The sequence below is a fragment of the Microtus oregoni genome, unplaced genomic scaffold, assembly GCF_018167655.1.
Source record: "Microtus oregoni isolate MIOR12 unplaced genomic scaffold, Mior012 000013F_ref0000133, whole genome shotgun sequence".
Classification (NCBI taxonomy): Eukaryota; Metazoa; Chordata; class Mammalia; order Rodentia; family Cricetidae; genus Microtus; species Microtus oregoni.
In genome coordinates, this window is record NW_024543072.1 from 8,804,743 (window position 1) to 8,823,885 (window position 19,143).

The 19,143-nt window shown below is 42.7% G+C and overlaps 1 pseudogene; it reads right to left on the bottom strand.

The window, feature by feature from the left end:
• Nucleotides 1-12,549: 12,549 nt before the first annotated feature.
• Nucleotides 12,550-19,143, bottom strand: part of LOC121455362 — a 35,440-nt pseudogene continuing 28,846 nt past the window's right edge.

The following is a 19,143-nucleotide window of genomic DNA, read 5'->3' on the forward strand; positions in this document are numbered from 1 at the left end:
CTCTAGGACCATGAACTACAGGCTCAATGCTCTTGGTTCATGGCTAGAATCCACTAATGAGTGAGAACATACCATATTCATATTATGGGTTATCTCACGCAGGATAATGTTTTCTACTTCCATTCATTTGCATGCAAAATTCAAGATGTCATTGTTTTTTTTACTGCTGAGTAGTACTCTAATGTATAGACGTGCCACACTTTCTTTATCCATTCTTCCGTTGAGGGGCATCTAGGTTGTTTCCAGGTTCTGGCTATTATAAATAATGCTGTTATGAACATAGTTGAACAAATGCTTTTGTAGTATGATTGGGCATCTTTTGGGTATATTACCAAGAGTGGTATTGTTGGATCCTGAGGTAGGTTGGCTCCCAATTTTCTAAGAAACTGCCACATTGATTTCCAAAGCCGTTGGACAAGTTTGCATTCCCACCAGCAATGGATGAGTGTTCCCCTTACTCCACATCCTCTCGAGCATAAGCTATCATTGGTGTTTTTTATTTTAGCCATACTGTCAGGTGTAAGATGGTATCTCAAAGTTGATTTGATTTGCATTTCCCTGATAGCTAAGGAAGTTGAACATGTCCTTAAGTATCATTTGTCCATTTGAACTTCTTCTGTTGAGAATTCTCTGTTTAGTTCAGTACCCCATTTTTTAAATTGAGTTATTTAGAATTATAATGTCTAATTTCTTGAGTTCTTTATATATTTTGGAGATCAGGCCTTTGTCTGATGTGGGGTTGGTGAAGAGTAGGTTGCCTTTTTGTCTTATTGACTGTGTCCTTTGCTTTACAGAAGCTTTTCAGTTTCAGGAGGTCCCATTTATTTATTGTTGTTCTTATTGTCTGTGCTACTGGGGTTATATGTAGGAAGTGGTCTCCTGTGACCATGCATTGCAGTTACTTCCCACTTTCTCTTCTATCAGGTTTAGCGTGGTCAGATTTATATTGAGGTCTTTAATCCATTTGGACTTGAGTTTTGTGCATAGTGATAGATATGGATCTATTTTCATTCTTCTACAGGTTGACATCTAGTTATGCCTGCACCATTTGTTTAAGATGCTTTCTTTCTTCTACTGTGTAATTTTAGCTTCTTTGTCAAAAATCAGGTGTTCATAGGTGTATGGATTAATATCCGGGTATTCAATTCTATTCCATTGATCAACATCTCTGTTTTTATGCCCAATAGCAAGCTGTTTTCATTACTGTAGCTCTGTAATAGAGCTTGATGTCAGGAATGGTGATGCCTCAGGAAGTTCCTTTATTGTATAGGATTGTTTTGGCTATCCTGGGTTTTTTTGTTTTTCCATATAAAGTTGATTATTGTTCTCTCAAGGTCTGTGAAGAATGTTTTTGGGATTTTGATAGGGATTGCATTGAATCTATAGATTGCCTTTGGTAGGATTGCCATTTTTTACTATGTTGATCCTACCTATCCAAGAGCATGGGAGATCTTCATTTTCTGGTATCCTCTTCAATTTCTTTCTTCAAAGACTTAAAGTTCTTGTCAAATAGGTCTTTTACTCCCTTGGTTAGTGTTACCCAAAGATACTTTATGTTATTTATGGCTATTGGGAAAGGTGATATTTTTCTGATTTCCCTCTCCACTTCTTTATCCTTTGTGTATAGGAGGGCTACTGATTTTTTGAGTTGATCTTGTAACCTGCCACATCACTGAAGGTATTTATCAGCTGTAGGAGTTCTCTGGTAGAGTTTTTGGGGTCTCTTATGTACACTATCATCTGCAAATAACGAAAGTTTAACTTCTTCCTTTCCAATTCGAATCCCCTTGATCTTATTATGTTATCTTATTGCTATTGCTAGAACTTCAAGTACTATGTTGAAAAGATATGGAGAAAGTGGACAGCCTTGTCTTGTTCCTTATTTTAGTGAAATCGCTTTAAGTTTCTCTCCATTTAATTTGATGTTAGCTGTAGGCTTGCTGTATATTGCTTTTATTATATTAAGATATGATCCTTATATCCCCAATCTCTCCAATGCCTTTATCATGATGTCAAATACTTTTTTTAGTATCTAATGAAATGATCATATGGTTTTTTCTTTTAGCTTATTTATATGATGGATTACATTGATAGATTTTTGTATGTTGAACCAGCCCTGCATCTCTGAGATGAAGTCAACTTGATCATAATGGATGATTTTTTTGATGTCTTCTTGGATTCAGTTTGCCAGTATTTTATTAAGAATTTTTACATCAATGTTCATGAATGAAATTGGTCTGTAGTTCTCTTTCTTGGTTGAGTCTTTGTGTGGTTTTGGTATCAGGGTAACTGTAGCATCATAAAAAGATTTTGGCAATGACCCTTCTGTTTCTATTATGTGGAACATATTGAGGAATATAGGTATTAGCTCTTCTTGGAAGTTCTGGTAGAATTCTGCACTAAAACCAATTGATCCTGGGTTTTGTTTTTGTTTTGTTTTGTTTTTTGGTTGCAAAGTTTTTGATGACAGCCTCTATTTTATTTCCTCATGACGTATAGGTCTTTTTTTTTGGGGGGGGGCTTTTCGAGACAGGGTTTCTCTGTAGCTTTGTTGCCCATCCGGGAACTAGCTCTTGTAGACCAGGCTGGCCTCGAACTCCAAGAGATCCACCTGCCTCTGCCTCCCGAGTGCTGGGATTAAAGGCGTGTGCCACCACTGCCCGGCAGGTCTGTTTTTTTTGTTTTGTTTTGTTTTTTTTTTTGTTTTTGGATTACAGTGTATTTATATTCTTTTTTTAATTAATTTATTTATTTAAGGATTTCTGCCTCCTCCCCACCACCGCCTCCCATTTCCCTCCCCCTCCCCCATCAAGTCCCCCTCCCTCATCAGCTCTAAAAGCAATCAGGGTTCCCTGACCTGTGGGAAGCCCAAGGACCGCCCACTTCTATCCAGGTCTAGTAAGGTGAGCATCCAAACTGCCTAGGCTCCCCCAAAGCCAGTACCTGCAGTAGGATCAAAAGCCCAGTGCCATTGTCCTTGACTTCTCAGGAGTCCTTATTGTCCGCTCTGTTCAGCAAGTCCGGTTTTATCCCATGCTTTTTCAGACCCAGGCCAGCTGGCCTTGGTGAGTTCCCGATAGAACATCCCCATTGTCTCAGTGTGTGGGTGCACCCCTCGTGGTCCTGAGTTCCTTGCTCGTGCTCCCTCTCCTTCTGCTCCTGATTTGGACCTTGAGATTTCTGTCCGGTGCTCCAATGTGGGTCTCTGTCTCTGTCTCATTTCATCGCCTGATGAAGGTTAATATTCAGGAGGATGCCTATATGTTTGTCTTTGGATTCACCTTCTTATTTAGCTTCTCTAGGAACATGAATTATAAGCTCAATGTCCTTTATTTATGGCTAGAAACCAAATATGAGTGAGTACATCCCATGTTCCTCTTTTTGGGTCTGGCTTACCTCACTCAGGATAGTGTTTTCTATTTCCATATTCAGGATTGAGACTTCATCTTGATGAATTGTTCCTGTTATGAGTATAAAGTGTCCTTCTCCATATCTTCTGATTGATTTTAGTTTGAAATCAATTTTTTTAGATATTAGGATAGCTACACCCACTTGTTTCATAGCTCTGTCTTTGAGGTTGAGGTGTGTTTCTTGTAAGCAGAAGAATGTTGGGTCCTGTTTTTGTATCCATTCTTTTAACCTGTGCCTTTTTATATGTGAATTGAGTCCATTGATATTAAGCGATATTAATGACCAGTGGTTGTTAACTACAGTTATTTTTTTGGTGGCAGTGTTTGTGTATTTCCCTTCGTTGAGTTGTGTTGGTGGAGGTTTGTCAGATGTCTGTGCTATTTGGGTGTTGTTGGCTCCCTTGGGTTGAGGTTTTCCTTCTAGTACTTTCTGTAAGGCTCGGTTTGTGGCTACATATTGTTTAAATCTAGTTTTGTCTTGGAATATCTTGTTTTCTCCATTGATAGTGAAAGAAAGCTTTGCTGTGTTTAGTAGTCTGGACTTGCATCCACGGTCTCTTAGTGTCTGCAGCACATCTATCTAAGACCTTCTGGCTTTCATGGTTTCCACTGAGAAGTCAGGTGTAATTTTGATAGATTTACCTTTATATGTTACTTGACCTTTTTCCTTTGCAGCTCTTAATATTCTTTCTTTAGTCTGTATAATAAAAACTAACAACCACTCTGCCCCAGCATCAGTGCCAGGCTTCTTAGTAGGTTTCTGCTTTCCATCTAAGGTCTCCATTAGGACCCTTGTCTAGATGCTCCTTAACATGAAGGGACTTGCAAATAGTCTCCTGAATGTCTTTTGCCCATAAAGAAACTCATGTTCTGTGTGGCAGATTCCAGAGCTCTGACCACCTTTACTACCCAGTAAGAGCCGACCATTTCAAACTACTCCACACAGTGGACATCCTCCTCTATCTATCACATGCTGACCACCCAGAATTTAGTCACAGTTAGAACCCCTCTGACCATCTCCCTCATCCGGCAGGCCAATCAAATGTCTCCATGTCCTTGGCTGTGCTGAGTGGTGAGGGTGGGATCTGCCTGCTCTAAGAAACCTAGGCTGGACTGTCAGACAGAACAAGCTTTCCACTCCTATACTGTTACATTTTTTGGGAGCCAAGTCCCAAGATCATACAGGACCAAATCAGGCCATGTTTCCTACTCTGTCAACCCTCCTGCCTCTGAGAAGTGAGGTTCTTCATTATTTTTATTGTTATTATTGTTGAGATAGATAATGTCTCATGCAACTCAGGATTGCATCAGACTTCTCATCCTTCTGCCAATTTGCCCTTGGTGCTGGGAGCAGTGTCATGTCGGTACACCACCACGCATGGTTTCTCATCTTTATCAGATGTTTCCTTAAGTGACATCCCTTCCATAAATTTTATTTGAGGGAACACATTAAGGGAAGATAAAGACAGACTTTTTAACAATCAGTAGCAATCTAAACAGATGCAGAAAATGGTAAATAGTAGTGGGATATTACTCACATCAGGGAAGAGAGGGGGAAGACATTTTCTCCCCTCGACTGGCACAACAGTGTCAATGCCCCCTTCCTTTGGACCTCTGTCCATCCAGAAGACATCAGATAAGATGTATATGCTCATTACCAGATCCAAATATACCTCCTTCCTCTGTGAACAATAAACCTTCCAGACTATCAAAACCCCCTCCTTAGCAGCATGCTTCCCTTCCCTCATCCAACCTCTGTCCAAAATCTGGAGAGAAACTTGTTTTTCCTACATTAATTTGTCATGAATGTCTACTGTCATGAATGGTCATTCACCAGTCTGACCGTTAATAAATTTTAATAAATAAGAGGCTTATATTCAGATACTGAAGCCAGATCTACACCAGGGACTCAGGATTCCCAAGTGGAGTGCCCAGCGACATCAGCGAGGGATTTATCAAGTCAAAGAACATTGTTTATGTGCAAACAGAAGGTTATCTTGAACAAAATAAGCTTTGGTTTACAGAAGCAGAAAGAGCTATAAACCTTATGCTTATCTTGCATAAACAACAATTTTGTTAATTGTACAAGACCAGGCAATTTCAAAAACAATCTTTATCAGCCCTTTAGAATTAGAAGTCTGGGCTGGAGAGATGGCTCTGTGGTTTGGAGAGATGGCTCAGTGGTTAAAAACACTGACTGGGTTCAAATCCCAACACCTTCATGACAGCTAGCAACTGTCTGTTACTCCAAGATCTGACACCCTCACACAGACATACATGCAAATAAAATAAAAATAAATGAATTGCTTTCAAAAAAGAATTAGAAGTCCAATTTTGCTTTTTAGTTTTCTTAAATACAGTAATGTAAGTTAGCATCAACATAACATTGGCTATCATAGCCACCTCGCTAGACAACCCAGTGTTTAGAGTTTTGAAATCTTTTCCCCAACATTCATTACATTTATTTATTTGTATGTATACCTACATAAGTGGGCACACTTGTGTCATAGCATGTGTGGGGGCCGGAGGACAACTTATGGGAGTTGGTTTTCTCCACTCACCATGCTTGTCCTAGGGTCAAATTCAGGTTGTCAAGTTTGGCAGCAAATGCTGCCTTTGCGCACTGGGCTGTCTCAATGGCTCCTGGTTTTGAAATTTTTTTTTTTTTTTTTGGCTTTTCGAGACAGGGTTTCTCTGTGGTTTTGGAGCCTGTCCTGGAACTAGCTCTTGTAGACCAGGCTGGTCTCGAACTCACAGAGATCCGCCTGCCTCTGCCTCCCGAGTGCTTGGATTAAAGGCGTGCGCCACCACCGCCCGGCTGGTTTTGAAATTTTTATGTTTGTACTTTTTCTTCTGTGGTGAGATGTGTGTGTGTGTGTGTGTGTGTGTGTGTGTGTGTGTGTGTGTGTGCAACCTGTTTGTTTTGGAGTTTTACCTGGTGTAGCCATGCTGCATGCTCTAGTCTATCCGACAAACACACTTCAAGTAACTAAGCAATTCTGCTGACAGTTCATTTGAACTGTACATCATATTTCATGATGACTAACTGTGTTGCTCTCAGGCACACAGCTCTAGAATATTTTGGGGTCAGGGTATTGGTAACTTTCACTTTGTCAAGTACCGCCTCTGTTTTCTGAAGGAATCTATCATGTCTGCTTCTGGGCACACTCATCTGGAGTTCATCTTCCTCTATGACAGCAAAGCAGTGTGTTTTAACAGGGCGGTAATATCACCTACACACCCTGAGTGAATCTAAACAATGTGCTAGAAAAAAAAAATGGAACAGTGAGGATACAGGAGGGATTAAGTTCAAAGTTTAGTGGCTACTGTAAGGGCTAAATTATGTTTTCTTTAAGTGACAGAATTCCCAAATAATAGAGTATAAGTAGATTCTTTCCTTGTATAAATGAGGCCTAGATGTCAGCGCTCCAACCTCTCCACAGCACAGACTCCCTTGCACCAGCTGTGCGGCTTTAGCTCCAGCCCACAGAGCTGTATTCTTACTCACAAGCGGAGGTAACAGGCTGGGCCTGGTGCACAAATCTGTAATCCTAACACTGAGGATAGTGGAGTAGGAGGATTGAGTCTAGGCTAGCCTAAGCTACAAAGGGAGAACCTGCATCAAAAGAAAGAAGGAGAGAAAGAAATTTTTTAAACATTCGTTATGTTTGGGGCTGAAGAGCCTAACAGTTGAGATTGCTCTTCCAGAGGATGTGTGTTAAGTTGCGAGAACCCACATGAACTCAACTCCAGTTCCAGTAGAAACAGCACCCTTTTCAGGCCTCTGCAGGCACCAGGAAGACAGGGCATGCACACATGTACATGCAGACAAGATACCCTAGCTGGGCATGACAGCTCACACCTTTAATCCAAGCACTCAGGAGGCAAAGGCAGGAGATTCTCTGTGAGTTCAAGGCCAGCCTCATATATAGAGTGAGTTTCAGGACAATCAATGTTGTACAAAGAAACTCTGTCTTGAAAAAAACTAAAAAACACCCTGCCCATAAGAAAATAAACCTTAAGGTTTTGTCCTTTACATACTTTTTTTTTGGAATTTTTTTATTGATATTGATTGAGCTCTACATTTTTCTCTGCTCCCATCACTGCCTCTCCCCTCCCCCTGAAATCCTCCCCCAAGGTCCCCATGCTCCCAATTTACTCAGCAGATCTTGTCTTTTTCCACTCTCTACTTCCCACATAGATTAGATCTATGTAAGTCTCTATTAGTGTCCACATTGTTGTATAAATTCTCTGGGATTGTGGTTTGTAGGCTGGCTTTCTTTGCTTTATGTTTAAAAGCAACCTATGAGTCAGTACATGTGATAATTGTCTTTCTGTTCTGGGTTACCTCACTCAAAATTCGAGCTATTGTTATTTTTTCTGCTGTGTAGTACTCCATTGTGTAAACGTACCACATTTTCCTTATCCATTCTTAAGTCAAGGGGCATTTAGGTTGTTTATAGGTTCTGGCTATGACAAACAAAGCTGCTATGACCATAGTTGAGCACATGTCCTTGTGACACGATTGAGCATCCTTTGGATATATACCCAAAAGTGGTATTACTGGGTCTTGAGGAAGGTTGTTTCCTACTTTTCTGAGAAATCACCACACTGACATCCAAAGGGCCTGTACCAGCTTGCATTCCCACCAGCAATGCAGAAATGTCCCCTTTCCCCCATAACCTCTCCAGCATAAGCTGTATTCAGTACTTTTTGATCTTAGCCATTCTTACAGGTGTAAGATGGAATCTCAGAGTTGTTTTGTTTTGCATTTCTCTGATGACTATCAGCCATGTTAGATTCCTCTGTTGAGTTCTCTGTTTAGGTCTGTACTCCATTTTTTATTGGATTATGTGATCTTTTGGAGTCCAATTCTTGAGTTCTTTGTATATTTTGAAGAGCAGACCTCTGTCTGATGTGGGGTTAGTGAAGATCTTTTCCCATTCTGTATGCTGTCATTTTGCCTTGTTGACCATGTTTTGCTTTACAGAAGCTTTTCAGTTTCAGGAGGTCTCATTTATTAATTGTTTCTCTCAGTGTCTATGCGACTGGGGTTATATTTAGGAAGTGGTTCCCTGTGTCAATGCATTCAAGTGTACTTCCCCCTTTCTCTTCTATAAGGCTCAGTGTGGCTGGCTTTATGTTGAGGTCTTTGATCCATTTGGACTTGAGTTTTGTGAATGGTGATGGATATGGGTCTATTTTCATTCTTCTGCATGTTGATATCCAGTTATGCTAGCACCACTTGTTAAATATGCTCTTTCCATTTGATATTTTTTGCTTCTTTACCAAAGATCAGGTGTTCAAAGATGTGTGTTCATATCCAGGTCTTCTATTCGTTTCCATTGGTCCTCCTGTCTGTTCTTCTGCCAATACCAGGCTGTTTTCAGTACTGTAGCTTTGTAGTAGAGTTTGAAGTCAGGGATATTGTGATGCCTCCATAAGTTCTTTTACTGTACAGGATTGTTTTAGCTTTCCTGGGTTTTTTTGCTTTTCCATATGAAGTTGATTACTGTCCTTTTGAGGTCTTTGAAGAATTTTGCTGGGATTTTGATGGGCAGTGCATTGAATCTGTAGATTGCTTTCGGTAAGATTGCCATTTTTACTATATTAATTCTGCCTACCCAAGAGCATTTGATATCTTTCCAATTTCTGGTGTCTTCTTCAATTTCTTTCTTCAAAGATTTAAAGTTCTTGTCATACAAGTCTTCTACACGTACATTTGGTTAGAGTCATTCTGAGATATTGTATGATATTTGTGGCTATTGTGAAGGGTGTTGATTCTCTGATTTCTTCCCCAGCCCTTATATCATCGGTGTACAGGAGGGCTAATGATTTTTTTAAGTTAATCTTGTATTCTGCTACTTTGCTGAAAGTTTTTATGAATTGTAGAAGTTCCTTGGTAGAATATTTGAGATCACTTATGTAAACTATCATATCATCAGCAAACAGTGAGAATTTGACTTCTTTTCCAATTTGTATCTCCTTGTTCTCCCTTTGTTGTCTTATTGCTCTAGCTAGGACCTCAAGAACTATATTGAATGGATATGGAGAGAGTGGACAACCTTGTCATGTTCCTGATTTCAGTGGAATTGCTGGGAGTTTCTCTCCATTTAGTTTGATGTTGACTGTTGGCTTGCTGTATATTGCCTTAATTATGTTTCGGTGATGTGGGAGTGTCATCTATCTATCTGTTGCTTTCATTGGTTAAGTAATAAAGAAACTGCTTGGCCTTTGATAGGATAGCCCTTAGGTGGGTGGAGTAGACAGAACAGAATTCTGGGAGAAAGAAAGCCGAGTCAAGCAGACGCTATGCCTCTCTTCTCCAAGATGGATGCCAGTTAAGATCCTTCCTGGTAAGGTACCACCTGGTGGTGCTACACAGATTATTAGAAATGGGTTAAGCAAGATGTGAAAATTAGCCAGAAAGAGGCTAGAGCTAATGGGCCAAGCAGTGTTTAAAAGAATACAGTTTCCGTGTAATTATTTCAGGTAAAGCTAGCCGGGTGGCGGGGACGCAGCCTGCCGCTACTTCAACATTTAGGTATGTTCCTTGTATCCCTGCTCTCTCTAAGACCTTTATCATGAAGGGATGTTGTATTTTATCAAAAGTTTTTTCAGCATCTAATGAGATGATCATGTGGTTTTTATTTTTCAGCTTATTTATATGGTGGATTATGTTGACAGATTTTTGTATGTTGAACCAACCCTGCATCTGAGGGATGACAGGACTTCTTATAGCTTAATAGCCTGAATTTAATCTTACTGACATAAGCCACTGTAAAATAAATGCTGGGGAATGCTGTCTTTCCTGGTAGCCAAAATGCGCAGTTAAAAGCTGGGACTTGCAGAGCTAGCCTGGTCTAGAAAATGAGACCCTGACAGCATGGAAGAAAAACATACTATGTAATTGATTGTTTACTTTGTTTTGTTTTTATGAGACCCGGACTTACTATGTACTCTCATGATCTGAAACATGCTATACAGACTAGGCTGGCATATCTCATAGAGATCTGTGTGCCTCTTCTTCCCATGGTGTTAAAGCATGTGTCACCACAGCCCACTAGACTTTTGTTTCTTGCAGAAATTGAGAGAATCAGATTACCTGGGCTGTGGCATAAGTGAACCTGGTGTACACAGAACAGGAAAGTAGGATCAGATCCCTATATCTTATCATGTTATTATAAGGAAATAAGGAGAAGCAAGAATAATCCATGTGATCTGGGAAGGGAAGAACCTCAGGAATGTTTTCCAGAAAAAGGAAGTTGTGGCCACGGTCATTTATTTCTGGCCCTGGACCAACCCTACTGAGCACCTTCAGCACAAACAGGCACAATATCTCAGGAGCAAAGCCTCTGAGACAGCCGTGTTCATTGTTCTCCTACGTTGCATGGACCCCAGACCCAAAGGCATTAGGCAATCATTGTTAGAAGCCTGAGAAGCCATTAAAAACTCAGAACTGGTCCCCAGCCAGCCCCGCACTGGCTATTTCCTACTGTCAGGGTGATTTACTCCCCCAAATCGCTATCTGCTGCCAGCCTGGGCAAATGCTTATAACTTCACATCCCTTTGATTTTTTTTTTTAATTGAGAAAAGAAGAAAAAAAAACATAAACAAAAAACAAGTTTCCACCTCCTCCCAGCCTCCCATTTCCCTCCCCCTCCTCCCACCCTTCTCCCCCTCCTCCCACCCTTCTCCCCCACCCCCCACTCCTCTCCCCCTCCCTCTCGAGTCCACAGAGCAGTCCGGGTTCCCTGCCCTGTGGTAAGTCCTAGGTCCTCCCCCCTCCGTCCATATCTAGGAAGGCGAACATTCAAACTGGCTAGGCTCCCACAAAGCCAGCACATTAAGTAGGATCAAAACCCCGTGCCATTGTCCTTGGCGTCTCATCAGCCCTCATTGTTCGCCATGTTCAGAGAGTCCGGTTTTATCCCATGCTTTTTCGGTCACAGTCCAGCTGGCCTTGGTGAGCTCCCAGTAGATCAGCTCCACTGTCTCAGTGGGTGGGTGCACGCCTCGTGGTCCCGACTTCTTTGCTCCTGTTCTCCCTCCTTCTGCTCCTCATTGGGACCTTGGGAGTTCAGTCCAGTGCTCCTGTGTGGGTCTCTGTCTCTATCTCTATCCATCACCAGATGAAGGTTCTATGATGATATGCAAGATATTCGTCAGTATTGCTCTAGGATAGGGTCATTTCAGGTTCCCAATCCTCAGCTGCCCAAGGAACTAACTAGGAACCTCATCTTGGGCACTTGGGAGCCCCTCTAGGTCAAGTCTCTTGCCCACCCTAAAGTGGCTCCCTTAACTAAGAAATTGTGGTTCCGTGCTCCCCTATCCACCTTTCCTTTATCCCAATTCTCCTGTTTCCCCAAGTCCCCCCTCCTTCCCTTCTACCTTTTCTCTCCCCATCTCCCCTTACCCCCATCCCACCCCACCCCCAAGATCCCAATTTTCTCCCCGGCAATTTGGTCTACTTCCCTTAGCCAAGAGGATAACTATATGTTTTTCCTTGGGTTCACCTTCTTATTTAGCTTCTTTAGGTTCACCTATTGTAGACTCCGTGGCCCTTATTTATGGCTAGAAACCAATTATGAGCGAGTACATCCCATGTTCATCTTTTTGGGTCTGGGACACCTCACTCAGGATAGTATTTTCTATTTCCATCCATTTGCATGCAAAATTCGAGAAGTCATTGTTTTTTACCGCAGCGTAGTACTCTAGCGTGTATATATTCCATATTTTCTTCATCCATTCTTCCATTGAAGGGCATCTAGGTTGTTTCCAGGTTCTGGCTATTACAAATAATACTGCTATGAACATAGCTGAACAAATGCTTTTGTCATATGATAGAGCATCTCTTGGGTATATTCCCAGGAGTGGTATTGCTGGGTCGAGGGGTAAGTTGATCCCGAATTTCCTGAGAAACCGAAACACTGACTTCCACAGTGGTTGCACAAGATTGCATTCCCACCAGCAATACATCCCTTCGATTTTGCAGCGGGTGTCTGCCTGAAATGAGACAGACTAGTGCTGTACATTCTCTGGCTCTGAGTCTGAGTAGTAGGATAAACATTTCACTTCTAAGAGGCGTGTAGATGGCATGATAAGACAGTGCAGGTGACCTGGAGCAGCTGGGCATCATTCAGGCCACCTCATCCTCATTACAGATGGCACCAAGCTCCAGGGAGGCATCAACAGGGCGCAGGTGTTGGTAGAGGCCGCTAGTTCGTTTCACAACCACTGTGACTTAAAGTAATCACACAGAAACTGTATTTATTACAACACTGCTCCCAGAAAACTCTTACATCTTAAATTAACCCACCCCTCATCTGCCATAAGATGGAGTGGGCGAAGAAGAGAAAACCTCCCCCATCCCCACCCATCACAGCCCAAGTCAAGTGGGACAGTAGGCCCTGAGCTCATGAGAGTGGGTGAGCTGCCACCATCCCTTGCTGGCTGCAGCACACAGGAGAGCAGGACCTGCACCTCACCTGGGCATTACAGTAAAGCTCATCTGGTAGGGGGAATTGCAGGTGCACCAGACCTGAGGGCATAAGAGCAGGGAGCTGACCATGCTCCCTCCCCCATCCGCCATGCAATGGCATGGGTGAGGGAAAGATGCCCTTCCCCACCCCACCCCTTGTCACCTGCTGCAGGTAGGAGAGCTGGTCTTGGGGTCACAAAAAGTGTAAGAGCTAGCCCTGGCCCTCCCTGACTGCAGCACATGGAAGAGCAGGCCCTACACCTTGCCTGGGCAGCACACTAGAGCGGACCCTGATAGTGGGGATGCAGGTGAGCCAGACCTGAAGGTATGAGAGCAGGAGAGCTGACCCCCCCCCCATCATGTTCCCCCTACAACAATCAGGAGAGCAGGCTCTGCCTGCACCATATCTGAGCAAAACAGTAGAGCTGGCCCTGGTAGTGCAGGTAAGCCAAACCCAAGGGCCTGAGAGCAGGAAAATGGCCCTACTCCTTGCCGCCTGCTGCACTTGGTGAACTAGCTGGGGGAACACTAGTTTGCTCTGGTAGTGATGATGAGGGAAAGCTGGTAAGCTGACCAACCCAACTTACCACTCAGGCCCACAACAAGGGATATAAGCTGGTTCACCCCAACATCCACCTCATCTTTGAACTGCTGGAGCATGTGAAAGGGCTGGATATTCAGATCCAAAACTGCAGGATCTCCTTGACACAGGACAACAACAGAATATCCAAGCAGAGTCCCAGTGAGGGCTGATTATCAATAGTGTAGCAGAAGCCAGAGGCCTCAAACCACTGACTCATAGCAATGGACACTTACAAGTGAAGATCTATAGACTAAAGGGTAAAATGTGTGACTCCACATAAAATAAAAATGAATAAACATTTTTTAATGTCTTGAGTATATCTTTACTGACAAGCTCACAACCTCTTTTCATGCGGGTTCATGTGTTATGCCTTTTCTGATAACTCTTTTTGCTGCTGCTGCTGCTGTTTGAGACAGGGTTCCTGTAGATAGTCCTGACTGGCCCAGAACTCACTATGTAGACAATGCTGGCCTGAAACTTACAGAAATCTAAAAGCCTCTGTGTCTAATATTAAAAGTGAAGGCCACTATGCCCTGTCTGATCAGGTTTGGGTTTTGTTTAGCTGGGTTTTTTGTTTGTTTGTTGTTTGTTTGGAGGGAGGGAGGTTGTTGTTGCTATTTTTGAGACAGAATCTCACTATGTAGCCCTGACTGTCCTGGAACTCGCTATGTAAACCAAGCTGGTTTCAAACTCACAAGAGATCTACCTGCCTGTGTCTCCCAAGTATTGGAATTAAACACATGCGTTACCAGGTCTGGCATAACTTTCTATGAGTTTTTAATAGATGGAGGATAAGTGAAGGGCACTAAAAATAAATCACACTAGCTCAGAATTGAGTATAATAGTCATTTATTTAGGGATAGACACACAGATCACAGTCCTCTGCATGCACGGGGAAACAGGAACCAAATTCAGTAGCTGGAAGAGAGAGCGAGCATTAACTTTACATCGGCACTTGGAGTACAAGAGGCCATGCCCAAATGGGCTGGTAACTTAAAGGCTACTGGCTCATGGAGTTCCTACAGCAGATAAGGCATACTGATAGGCAAGAATTCCAAAACTACAGACTTAGCCTAGGGAATCCTTTTGTTTTTAGATGGACTATGATACAGGTTCCAGTCTCCAATTCAGATCTCCGAGCCCTCATTTGGATGATCACCCACGAATTCCTGCATGTTAATCTCAGTTCATATTTGGTTTTCAACATTATCAGATGGAGAAGAAGAATATTCTATACTCATCCGCTTTGATTGGGTTTGGTACTTTTGGGCAGCCTTGCTGAATGCTGAAGCAGCGATGGCCAGGAGGAGGTCACGTTTCTCACAGACACCCTTTGTTTGGATTCAGTAAGCATGGCTGCTGCTGGGTATCTGCATTGTCTTCAGTGCAGGAACTACAGAGCCTCAACACATTCATTTAGGGAGAAAGTGAAGCCACCAACAAGCTGAGAGACACAGGCTCAGGCTTGGACCCTGTGCTGTTAGCATGATGGTGAAACATAAGTCACATGCCCTTCCTTGTTCATAGGTAGAGACATGAACTTGACAATAATCTGAGTTTGCCTTTGTGAGACTTCTAGAAATTAATAAAATGTCACAGCATGCCAGAGGATGCATCCAAACCTCCTGCCCATCCTGGAAACTGATTAAGAGGAAATGTCCTGTCTGAACCAACTCTAAACTCTCTAGTCTTTTCTATGTGTGAAAAAATAGTGAGCATTTCTCTGCTATTTTAATGCCTTGCATTCTTTTGTAGAAATTTGAGCACTTGACAAACTGCAACAAAAAAATACAACAGCTTCTCCCAGTTTCAGTACCATGGCTTTGTTTAAAAGAAGATTATCAGTCAACCTGGATAGAAACTGTGTGCCCCTTAAGCCTAGTCTGGCTTGTGTGTGTAGGGTTTTTGTTTGTTTCGTTTTGTTTTTGTTTGGTTTTTGGTTTTTCAAGACAGAGTTTCTCTGTAGTTTTTGAGCCTGTCCTAGAGAGTGTGTAGTTTTTCTCTTGAGCTTTGTTTAGGCTCTTCTCCATAACCTACAATGTGACCCACACCGCCACCTGGTGTCTGTTGGCAATACTGCAATGTCTTTGACTCTAGAACAACTAACACCCCTTTGGAAATTAAATTGGCTTTCCACTGATCATCTAAAGAATGCTATTTTTCTCTACTCAGTATTTGTGTTATTTGAGACTCATCCACAGGCAGTTCTAATCTGGGTATGTTCCCACAAATATTTAAAAAATGACCATCAATAAAAAATGCTTTCCAAGAGCAGCAAGTGCTCTTAATGGCTAAGCCATTGCTTTTGTGCTAGAAACTTTAAAGCATCTTGAGGGTGAAAGATGTGCCTCAGGCACCCCCCCCCCCAAACACACACACATGACTTCAGAGTCATTCTGACAGACTGCAACCGCACAGAGTGGACCAAGAGATGAGCGATAGCTCCCCAGCTGAACAGTCCAATCTCTAGGACCTAGCTCCCAAACCAGCACCCGGGGCCCCTCCAGCACATGCCTCAGCCTCACTAGCCAGCTAGTAGGCAAGCATCCTGCAGGTAGGCTGTCACAACAGCTGCATATTATTTTTTTAATTTATTTATTTATTAAAGATGTCTGTCTCTTCCCCGCCACCGCCTCCCATTTCCCTCCCCCTCCTCCAATTAAGTCCCCCCCCCCCAGCCCAAAAAGCAATCAGGGTTCCCTGTCCTGTGGGAAGTCCAAGGAACCCCCACCTCCATCCAGGTCTAGTAAGTTGAGCATCCAAACTGCCTAGGCTCCCACAAAGCCAGTGTGTGCAGTAGGATCAGAAACCCATTGCCATTGTTCTTGAGTTCTCAGTAGTCCTCATTGTCCGCTATGTTCAGAGAGTCCGGTTTTATCCCAGGCTTTTCCAGTCCCAGGCCAGCTGGTCTTGGTGAGTTCCCAGTAGAACATCTCCATTGTCTCAGTGTGTGGGTGCACCCCTCGCGGTCCTGAGTTCCTTGCTCGTGCTCTCTCTCCTTCTGCTCCTGATTTGGACCTTGAGATTTCTGTCCGGTGCTCCAATGTGGGTCTCTGTCTCTGTCTCCTTTCATCGCCTGATGAAGGTTAATATTCAGGAGGATGCCTATATGTTTTTCTTTGGGTTCTCCTTATTTAGCTTCTCTAGGATCACTAATTATAGGCTCAATGTCCTTGGTTTATGGCTAGAAACCAAATGTGAGTGAGTACATCCCATGTTCCTCTTTTTGGGTCTGGGATACCTCACTCAGGATAGTGTTTTCTATTTCCATACATTTGCATGCAAAATTCAAGAAGTCCTTGGTTTTTATTGCTGAGTAGTACTCTAATATGTATATATTCCATACTTTCTTCATTCATTCTTCCATTGAAGGGCATCTAGGTTGTTTCCAGGTTCTGGCTATCACAAACAATGCTGCTATGAACATCGTAGAGCATATACTTTTGTTGTATGATAAGGCCTCTCTTGGGTATATTCCCAAGAGTGGTATTGCTGGGTCCAGGGGTAAGTTGATCCCGAATTTCCTGAGAAACCACCATACTGCTTTCCAAAGTGGTTGCACAAGTTTGCATTCCCACCAGCAATGGATGAGTGTACCCCTTTCTCCACAACCTCTCCAACAAAGGCTATCATTGGTGTTTTTTATTTTAGCCATTCTGACAGGTGTAAGATGTTATCTTAAAGTTGTCTTGATTTGCATTTCCCTGATTGCTAAGGAAGTTGAGCATGACCTTAAGTGTCTTTTGGCCATTTGAAGTTCTTCTTTTGAGAATTCTCTGTTCAGCTCAATGCCCCATTTTATAATTGGGTTGGTTAGCCTTTTACGGTCTAGTTTCCTGAGATCTTTATATATTTTGGAGATCAGACCTTTGTCAGTTGCGGGGTTGGTGAAGATCTTCTCCCAGTTAGTGGGTTGCCTTTGTGTCTTAGCGACAGTGTCCTTTGCTTTACAGAAGCTTCTCAGTCTCAGGAGGTCCCATTTATTCAATGAGGTCCTTAATGTCTGTGCAGCTGGGGTTATACGTAAGAAGTGGTCTCCTGTGCCCATGTGTTGTAAAACCCAGGATAGCCAAAACAATCTTATACAACAAAGGAGCGTCTGGAGGCATTACCATCCCTGACTTCAAACTCTACTACAGAGCTACAGTATTGAAAACAGCTTGGTATTGGCATAAAAACAGAGAAGTCGACCAATGGAATCGAATAGAAGACCCTGACATTAACCCACAAACCTATGAACACCTGATTTTCAATAAAGGAGCTAAAAGTATACAATGGAAAAAAGAGAGCATCTTCAACAAATTGTGCTGGCAAAACTGGATGTCAACCTGTAGAAGAATGAAAATAGATCCATATCTATCACCATGCACAAAACTCAAGTCCAAATGGATTAAAGACCTCAATATCAGTCCGAACACACTGAACCTGATAGAAGAGAGAGTGGGAAGTACTCTACAACAGCTGCATATTTATCAGACTCTGCAGTCTACAAGTTCCACTCCACTCCCAAACGCACACATTTCTCATGAACTCACTGACTCTCCGAGACACAGACAACAATTGCACAGAGCAGACCAAGAGGTGAGCTACCATCTCCACAGATGGACAGCCCAGTCTCTAGGGCCTAAGTCCCTGCAAAACCCCAGATCCCTCAAAAGCCCGCTGCAGCTGTGCTAGCTGGCCAGCAAGCAAGCCTCCTGCAGGCAGGCTGCTCCAACACCCTCCCATCAATCAGACCCTGTAATCTACAAATCCCACTCCACCCCTATCCCCAGAGATGTCAACTGCTCCCTGAGAAACAGACAGTGACTGCAAAGAACAGACCAAGAGTGACTCCCTAAGACATAGACAGCAACTGCAGTGTTTGCTCCAAGAGAGGATCACTGAGACATAGACACTGACTGCAAGGTACCAAGAGGCAAAGATACTGCCTGCACCAATTAGAGGAAGAGATGGATAGGAGCCAATGCAAGAATACATTTTTAATTGATATTCATTGAGCTCTACATTTTTCTTTTATCCCCTCCTTACCTCTCCCCACCCCCTTCAATCCTCCCCCAAGGTCCCCATGCTCCCAATTTACTCAGCAGATCTTGTCTTTTTCTACTTTCTACTTCCCATGTAGATTAGATCTATGTAAATCTCTCTTAGTATCCTCATTGCTGTCTAAGTTCTCTGGGATTGTGGTTTGTAGGCTGGCTTTCTTTGCTCTATATTTAAAAATCACCTATGAGTCAGTACATGTGATAATTGTCTTTCTGTGTCTGGGTTACCTCACTCAAAATTCAAGCTATTGTTATTTTTTTCTGCTGTGTAGTACTCCATTGTGTAAACGTACCACATTTTCCTTATCCATTCTTAAGTCAAGGGGCATTTAGGTTGTTTATAGGTTCTGGCTATGACAAACAATGCTGCTATGACTATAGTTGAGCACATGTCCTTGTGGCACGATTGAGCATCCTTTGGATATATACCCAAAAGTGGTATTACTGGGTCTTGAGGAAGGTTGTTTCCTACTTTTCTGAGAAATCACCACAGTGACATCCAAAGGGGCTGTACCAACTTGCACTCCCACCAGCAATGCAGAAATGTTCCCTTTCCCCCATAACCTCTCCAGTATAAGCTGTATTCAGTATTTTTTGATCTTAGCCATTCTTACAGGTGTAAGA